This window comes from Otolemur garnettii, unplaced genomic scaffold (genome assembly GCF_000181295.1).
Source record: "Otolemur garnettii isolate 467f Iridium unplaced genomic scaffold, OtoGar3 scaffold00031, whole genome shotgun sequence".
NCBI lineage: Eukaryota > Metazoa > Chordata > Mammalia > Primates > Galagidae > Otolemur > Otolemur garnettii.
In genome coordinates this window covers 18,538,285-18,548,119 of record NW_003852426.1, presented here as the reverse complement: position 1 = coordinate 18,548,119, position 9,835 = coordinate 18,538,285, and the positions used below count along the sequence as shown (strand labels likewise).

Here is a 9,835-nt window from a genome sequence, read left to right as displayed (position 1 = left end):
CTAATAAAATAACAACAATAACAAATTAACATTTTTACTAGGTTTAAAACAAGATCAAGCATGTACATAATTGTCCAGGATATAATCCAAAATTACATTATGTATTTAGAACCAGGAGGCAGTATAACTGATTTTCAAAGAAAATAAAAATCAGTGTTAACCGTGAACAACTTTAAAGCTATTACTATTATAATTATGCTTTATGAGGTCAAGTCAAAAACTTAAGAAGTGAATGGAAATACAGAAATTCTCAGCAGAGAATAGAAACTAAAAAAAAACCTAATAAAAAGACCAAGTAAAATTTCTATAATTTCATAGATAGAACAATAGATATTATTATGAAGAATGGAAAGAAAAATATTTCAGTATTGAACATTTAATGTATTTAGATAAATGAACAGATCATCAGGCACCCAATAGTACATTATCAAAAGGTTGTAACACATATTAGAGTCTGAGAAAAAAAGAAAATTGAGGCAAAAATAATTTGGAGAAATAAACTTCTCAAATTTGGTGAAGAACATAAATTTACAGATTCAATAAATTTGAAAATAAACACCTCTAGAAACATCATAATCAAACTTATGAAAAATCAAGAGTATATCTTGAAAACAGCAAGACATAACTGACAGCATTTCTTGACCCTACAACTATTGAAATTCCTGATATATTCATGAAGTTATCCCCATTTTCCAGCACAATATTTAGCATATTAATCAGAGTTATGTTTAAAGTTCCTGTCAGATAGTTCTAATGCCTAATTCATCCCTGGGTCTGGTTCCATGGACTGGTTTATCTCTTGATAACAGGTAATTATTTTCTTGCAGGATTCATGTTTTGTACTTTTTGACTGACAGACATGTATAAAAGAACAACAGAGATGCAGGCAAACAATATTTACACATAGAAATAAGCATCAGTATTTGGTCAGATTGTCAATACAGGAGTTGTGTCAATTTAGTTAGGAGCTCAGCAGGTTGGGTTATATTAATAGTATTGTTTTAATTACTTGTGCTACTCTACACAATTTATTTATTTATTTATGCACCGGTTCACTTAATAGGAGGGACTTTTATTATTTTTTAAAGAGAATTCATACAGCCATTGATTATACAGAGCCATTTCTAAGTGCTCTTTACACTTAAGAAATTGGAATACACCATGATGAGGATAATAATACCAAAACGAGATTGCTGGCTCATCATCTAGGGTACAAATACACACTTAATTATTTGACGCTTTATTAAATACAAAGCAAGATTCAGCCTCTGTGGTTTCATTGTACACAGCTAAAGCAGGAGCCCAGGAAGCGGAAGACTGCTACACAGTTTTCCGTGGTGAGAAAGATGTGGGCCTGGGAGTCCTGTGGTGTTGTGGGAAGATTATCCCATGTTCTGTCGGTTGCCATAGCCCTTCGGATGAGTGTCCTTCCAGTCGTCCCATTCCCGAGCTCTGTGGAGTGTTTGGTCATCATCGTCTTCTTCCTTTTGTTCTTGTTCTTCCTGTTGCTGGGCTGCTCTTCCGAACTCTGACGTTGTCATGGCTGCTCCGCGATCTGGCAATGCTCCACATTTCTGATGCTGATCATACCAGTCACTCACTGTCATGGATGCCAGACTTGGATAACCAGCTCCGAATACTTTGGCTTGAGCCCTGTTTCGAGTGAGAATGAAGGGTCTCACTGGAGGCCTCTCCTGGAGAGATGAGTGTGAAGTTGATGCCTCTTTTGATGACTCTTTTTCTCTCAGGATCTTTATTTCCTGGTCAATGCTCTCAATCTCTTCTATGCTGATAGCAATCCACCTCCGAAGGTGAAGGATGTAATATTCTCGAACACACTCATCATCAGCTCGACCAATTTCCACAGCAGATTTCAGGGTAGACAACTTATGCTCCACCTCCTTCTTTTGCCTGTATCTCTCTATTTTAGCCTGTCTTTGAGATGCCATAACGACGAGGCTAGGACAGGCCACCGAGGAACTAGCAGTGTTATTCTCAGCTGAGTTGCTGCTGGTTTGGGGCAGCTCAAACTCTGCCACATGATAGTAATGACACTGAGTTAAGAAGTTTATAAAGTGTTCCCGAGCCAGCTGCAAATGATCTAGACGTTTGCTGGGGTCGACTTGCCTCATGGTGAGAGCTCCTAGAAACGCTGGCACCATCAGGTACCTCAGGTCTGTGGAAGCAATCTCGTCCAAGTCCTCATTTCGGCTGAACAAGTCGAGCTGCGATAACATTTCGGCAGCCTTCTGGAGAAGGTCCAGTCCCTTGGACACCTTGTCCTGGACTATCCGGGAGCCGGTGGGTTCGGTGGCTGCTTCCACTTCTTCCAGAAGCTGCCCTCCGCTTTCGAAGAGGTCGGGGAGCCGCGGCAGCGGTAACCCGTCTTCGCCAGCTGCCATCTTGCGGGAGGCGGGAACCCGGAAGACGACTCGGCACGGCGCAAAGCCCTCCAGCCTGCGGCCGCCGCTTCCTCCTGCGCTGCGAGCCGGGCGCCGAGCCAGCGAGCGAGCGAGCCAGCGAACCCGGAGCTCGCGTCTCCCCGCCCCATTTCGGGAGGCCGGGCCGGCTGTTTCACAATAGAAGTCTCCCGACGTTCGCGCCGGGCCCGGCTGTGGGGCGCCGGCTCTGCTCCCCGGCCTCGGGCTCAGCGTCAGGGGAGGAGATTTCTCTTTGGGGTTGGGTGTTGTTAGCGTTTCTGCCTCTCCCCCCAGCCTAATAAACTCTGGCTTTTTAATGTGGATTTCTTGATAGCAAATCCGTTTTGCCCTCCCCCTGAAGGTTGCACACCTCTGCTTTTGTGTCGGTGCGGAATCCTGGACTCCAAAGGCTTCTTGTTTGTCCCTCCGGGGCGGATATAGGCGGAATGTCACACTTTGACCTGGGAGCAGTCGCCAGCAGGGCTTCTGTTTCTGCTGCAGCGGGAGGGGGGCATTGCTTGTCCCTCAGTATGAACATGGGAAAGAGGGTTTCTGTTTCTACCCCTGTCTTGGAGTCCGTGGCTATTTGCTTCGGCCCCGGGGATGGAAAAACATCCTTCCTCCCCCCAGCGACCCTTCGTTACATAAAAGAAGGGTTCACAAAAAGGCAAGTTTGCATGCCTGTGTGCCCCCAAAGGAGGCTGTTTTCGGTATCTTGCCCTGCCCCCAATCTTAATGGACTTTATGTCTGAATCTCCCAGATACTCTAAACTTATAATAGTCCCACACATGGTCTTTAAAATCATTACATTTTCAGCTGTTTTCTTCTCCGTTTTTATACCAGCTGCTCTATCCTGCTGTGCTCTGATAAAAGAGAAAAAGCCTGTGTGTCCTATTTCTCCTAGGAGAGGTTTGTTGCCACTTGGAATTTATTTTACATAGTCACCTTGCAATTTTGTCTTTAATGGGCTGAAGAAAAGTTGTGATCGGACAGATTTTTTTTTAATTAAGGAATAAGTTCTCCTAAAGGATTTGACGTACTAAATGGAAGCAGAACTGTTCTATTTTTTTTTAAATCGTGTATATAGATGGATCAATTGTTAATGTCATTTTAACTTAATAAAAATATTTGTTATACTTTTGGATTGTCATATCTGATAAAATTGTGAACACTGTTGAAGAGAAGGCTCCTGAAAAACATCAGTGAGACATCACTGCACATAATCTATTTTATTTTATATTATCTTTTTATTTCAGATTAATAAGAGGGTACAAATGATTAGGTTACATTGTCTGGGTTTGTTATGTAAAGTTCAAGTTGATTTCGGACCTTTAGCCAGGGGGTGTGCTGAATACCCTTACATTATGCCCTGTAGCTGAGAGACTAATTCCTTTCCCTCCTCCTCTCCCTGCCCGCCCCTTGAATTTAATTGTGTTTTTCTCTCATGTAGGGGTGTAGTTATTTATTGGTTTCATGTTAGTATTCCATACATTGAATACTTGCTTTTTCATTCTTTTGATACTTTATGATGAACAATGTTCATTCATTTATCCAGATTAATACAAAAGACATAAAGTTTCCATCTTTTACGGCTGAATAGTATTCCATACTGGTTACTGGCACAAAAATAGAGACATAGATCTGTGGAATAGAATAGAGAACCTAGAGATAAGCCCAACCACTTACTGCCATCTGATCTTCAATAAATCAAACAAAAGCATACACTGGGGAATCAAATCCCTACTTAATAAATGGTGCTGGGAGGAAGGGTTAGCCACATGTGGAAGACTGAAACTGGACCCATTTTAATCATTCTAATGTAGTAATCTGGCTTCAAATCCTAGTACCTGTCTAGGTATGAATGATGTGAACAATCCATTCCTCAACTTTAGCACTGTGGTAACTTACAGCTTATTCTTTCCTGTCACCCTAGAGCATATTCTACCACAGACGGTATAGGACAATGAAAATCCTAATAATTACTCACCTTTCATGCTAAACTATCTAGCTGGAAAGCTACTATCTTTCAGCTAGTATCCGAATATCTTTAAACCATCTAAGAAGAATCAGAATGACACTTCAGATTTGCCTGGGCTCCTCAGTTCCTGTTCCTAAGTTTGGATGTTTCAACCTTTTTTATCTAATGGCACACCTGAACCTATAGTTAAAATTCTGTAGCACATTTAAATCATATTGATTTTTTAAAAGTCTAGAAAAGGAAAGTACTTTCTGTACTTTGAACTTCTTTTGAAAATAAGTTGATTAATGATCTTTAAAAATTTTTGCTACATGCTTAAGATCTTTTCACAGCACACTGGTTGAAAATCACTGCCCTAAGTGAATATTATAATCCACATATGTATCCCTTAATTTCTACCTTTCTTACAGTCCGTGAAGAAAAATATCCTATACAATATTATTACTTTTGTGAGAAGCTGGGAACATTAAGGACTTAGGTGAGATCACACCATTAACTAATAGAACTAAAACCATAAGGTCTGACTTTTTACATTCCTTGTAGTATGTCAGAAGAATATATGAACTTCAATACCTGCAACTATTTTAAATGACAAAGCATATTTATAAGGCAAATGATTACTTATAAATCTGTGAGATTTAGCAATTTATCTAGAAAAATCACCAATAATTTATTTTGATAAAATTTGAAAAATATTTTAATAAGCTATCATGTAATTATAACAATATTCCATGAACAATTTGTAGGGAATTCCAAATGACCAGGAAATGTTCATTCAATTAATTCCTCTTAATATGGAATCAGAACCATAACCCGGAAGATCAGTATCAACCTAAATGAACTGAAGGATAGGTGTAATGCAAAATATATGTATCTTTCAGTTGAATTATATTGATATTATGGTGTATAGCACATCTTTTGGGGATAGGACACAACTCTGAAAGGGACTTTACCAAACAAATGCAAATAGAGTCACCTAATTCTTTGTATCCTCAATGAACCTAAGACAATAAAAAGAAAAAAGAAAGATATGTGTAGAAGGAGAAAATCTCTCTTAATCTTCATACACATTTATTATTGACTCATATTAATCTTTAAGGAACAGCTTAAAAATAAGATTCTTTTTCATTTCATTGTTTTATAAATTACCACAAACTTGGTGGCTTGAAACAACAGATAAAATATTTTTCTCACAGTTCTAGGGGTCAGATACTTATTTCAAAGTATCACTGGGCTCAAATCATTCAAAGTATCATCAAGGATAGATCCCCTCCAGAGGTCTAAGGGAGAATTTGTTTCTTGCTTCTTCTAGCTCTTGGTGACTGCGGTCATTCCTTAGGCTGTAGCTCCAGTCTCTTCCTCTGGGGTCACACTGCCTTTTCCTGTGCTGTGAATCTCTGGTCTCCTTTGTCTCTCTCTTATAAGGGCACTGTGGTTGCATTCAGAGTCTGCTCATATAACACAGAGTAATCTCTTTGTAAAATTATTGATTTAATCACACCTGCAAAGATTGCTTTTTCTAAATAAGGTTAAATTTTCACTCTCCAGGGTTTGATAATTGATATATTTAATGATGATTATCAGCCTACCAGAGAAGCCAAGACATCAATCTTGCTATGCACAAGAGCTAAAGTGCAAAGCAATGAACAAATAGCCTATTCCCTGATTTCTCAGTGAAAGAACAATTGTGTACTGGATGATGCTAATGCTTACCACAACTATGGGTTCACCTTTCTTACAAAGTAGCTGCTTAATAGAGTCCCAAAATAGATGCCAGTTTGCTTGTTTTATACAACTAAAGTCTTATAATGGTGGACTTGGTATGTCCAGAGTAAGTGCAAATGCAGTTTCATCTTAGTTTCTGTTCCCTTACAGTGTTCAAACTTGATAAAAGAAAACAGATGTAACTTGGAGTTTGGATTTTAATAGTAGACTATTACATTTATCATATATGGATGAATTTCACTGTATATTTGATTTATTGGGGCTTAATCATTAGATGAAAATAATCCATCAAGTATGCTTAGTTGACTGGGGATTTTTACATTTGCATAGTGGAACTTCATATTTTGTACATATTTTTATACGTAACTTACATATTTTGTAATGCATTAGCCAAGATCTTAGTTGAAGATCAAGAAGAGATAAGAAGGGATCAAGCCTTAATAGCAGCAGCACTATCACTTTCATGATTTCATCTCCTATTAATCAAGAAATGTTTTCTTGAATTTCTTGAAATCTCCTTATGGAAATTCTTTGGTACTTTTTTTTTTCTTTTAACTTGGAGGAAGAATGAATTAGGTTGTATGGATCTACTTTTCAAAAGTTTTGTAAACTGAGAAATTGCTCCATCAAAGGCCAACTAATGGAAATGATTAATAATGGAACAATGGAAAACCTGAAATGATCGCAGAGTAAAAATATTAGATATACTTTGATTCAATATGGCATTTTCACATTCAAATTGTTTTGGATAGACCAAGACATTTAATCTCTCTCAATTATAGAATACTCAATTGAAAAAGGAATTTATTCATGCTTAATTTTTAGATACAATACAGAAAACAGAATGAGACTGCATAATACAATATTTTGTTAGCTATAAACTATTATTTAACAAGGGTAAGCTAGAAATCATGATCGACAGGATAACACACCATCTAAATTTCAAAAACATAGGCGTTGCTTTGGACTCAGACATACAAGCTACATGACATCATCTGTTTTACCTCCAGCATTCCAATCTTTAAAAGAAAATAAGATTTCATCATCAGCTCTATCAACTTTTGCTAAGTTAATGAGGCAGTATACCTAAATGAACACAGTAAATTGAAAATGTTTCTAGAACTGAGGACTGCTTTAATAATAACATTAATATTGATGATGATATAATGACTGGTGATCAATCATGTTGGGAATTCCTTGATGTAAATAAGAAAATATTTCTTAGTAAAAGAAGTCTTAAAATATAAAAATGTGTAAATTGATAAAAGCCAATCAGAAAGACGGTTATCTTTTACCTGTTAGCAACTATATTTGTCTGTGTTGCTATAAAGAATACCTGAGGTTGGCTAATTTATAAATAAAAGAGGTGTATTGGGCTCCTGGTTCCACAGGCTGTACAGGAAGCATCCTACCAGCACTTGCTTCTGGTGAGGGACTTGGACTGCTTCCACCTGTGAAGGGATATAACATGAATCCAGCATGGATAGATCCTATGGCAAAAGCAGAGGTAAGGAAAAGGAGGAGGTGCCAGGCTCTTTTCAACAACCAGTTCTTATAGGAACTAAAAGTGAGTCCTCCCATAAGGATGGCAGCAAGCCATTTATAGGGGATCTGCCCCCATCACACATCTACCTCCCACCAGGTCTCACCTCTAACACTGGAGATCACATTTTAACATGAATTTTGGAGGAGTCAAAGATATCCAACCACAGCAGTAACTTTAGATGCATAAAGAATGAAGGCAAATCCATTTATTAAATTACCCACAGTTCAGATATCTATGTTTTAACAGGATATCTATCCAACATTAGATATTTTCTTTAATTAGTTCCTCAATTTAGTCAAAAATTTATGTTGTTATATGATTTTCTTTTTCGTGTTTCTCCCTTGGCTTCCTAAAGACACACATTGAGATCAGCAACATTTTTAAACATTAGTCCACATCAACTAATGGCCGTCCTTGTTTTTTTCCTGAGCACAAATTAAATTTTATTTCAAGGCATTTAGCTGACTTTTCTTAAATACCTTGCTATAAAAAATCTGAAAGCTAGTTCTGCCACTAATCACATTGTTCTCCATCTCAGGACATTATTTTAGGAAAGAATAAAAATGCAGCATGGCTACAGCTGTTAGTGAGCGTTTGATACATAAATATCACTTAGCATATTAGAAAACACAATAACTCACTGGTGAATGAATACATTCAAAATTTTATCTATTATAATACAAAGCATGACCTTAGAAATAAATGGCAGATCTGAAAATATATTGGATGCAAGCAAGCATTTTTATTTTTTTTTTTGTATATCCACTAAAGCATAATTTGGAAATTTGTTTTCTCAAATATATAAATCCATACTTCCTTTGTGAAATAATGGTATGGGAGCTATTCGTTTGACATTGCATCCAACTTAATCTGACTCTGTAGAAACCTCAAAAATTATTTGTTTATATTTGTAAACTCTATCCAAGCAATAAACCAGCCCATATGGTATTCCAAAAGGACCTTGAAGTGACAGTGAGACTATAAACAGAACACATTAAATTTGCATTGTGCTTATTTGCAGTTTTAGCCTTTGCCAAAACAGAGAATTAACTTCATGGAACATTCTTTTATCACACTTAGTAAGTGAAAGATAAATTTGAATTTGCTAGCACTGACATACAGCTCACCCTATGAAATATAAACCTATTTCACATAAGTGGTGGATCAGAAATTACAATTTAGTGGAATCACACAATACAGCTAAGCAAGTTAATATTCACTCTCCAGTTTAGTAATTTTTATCTAAGTGCATTTTCTTTTTATGCGATCGTGAACAAGTCTTTTTATTTTACAGAGGTCTAATTTGATTAAAACCTAACCATGAAATTGATTTATAACCTCCTTTCAAGACATTGTTATATATAGTCAACTAAACATACACATAAGGTAGGACAGATATTACTGTCCTATTTTCTTAGGCAAATACCGAAACTCAGGTATTTATTGATTTATACAAGGTGGACAGCTAACTAGAAAAGTGCAAATTCTACTTCATGTCTTCTTATTTCAAATACAGTAGAACCTCCATAGATGGCCACCTCCGTAAGTTGACCTAACTTTCATGGACCAACATGCACCTCATGTATATATCAGTGCAGGAGGCCTCGTTCCTTACATTGCTCACCTGCATAGACTGACCAGTTTATTATAATCCCTTGTGTGGTCTTAACAGTGATTTTACTGTATCTTTACATTATGTGCTCTTTTTATCCTCATAATCCCCTGTCTGTACTCCATTCTTTTCCATATAACAAAGAAGAGGGGAAGAACAAGAAAAGCAGAAAAAAAGAAACAAACTAACAACAATAACCCTACATTGGCTCTATGAACCAATTTATATTTCTCTTTTCTGTAAAATACAACTTTTAGGATAGAAATATCTTCAGAATGCTCTATTTCTTTTTTTTTAATTTAGTTTTTTTTAATTAAATCATTACTGTGTACATTAATGCAGTCATGAGGTACAATCTCTGGTTTTATATACAATTTGAAATATTTTCGTCAAACTGGTTAACATAGCCTTCGTCACATTTTCTCAGTTATTATGTTAAGACGTTTATATTTTACATTTAGTAAGTTTCACACGTACCCTTGTAAGATGCACTGTAGGTGTGGTCCCACCAATTATCCTCCCTCCACCTATCCTCCCCCCTCCCCTCCCATCC

General features: G+C 37.0%; 1 pseudogene across 1 annotated transcript; it reads right to left on the bottom strand.

Annotated features, from left to right (window-relative positions):
* Positions 1-562: 562 nt before the first annotated feature.
* On the bottom strand, positions 563-2,422 carry LOC100941132 (annotated as a pseudogene). The gene has a single exon (XR_001161255.2). The product of XR_001161255.2 is annotated as an immunoglobulin-binding protein 1 pseudogene (transcript).
* Between the last annotated feature and the right edge of the window lie 7,413 nt (positions 2,423-9,835).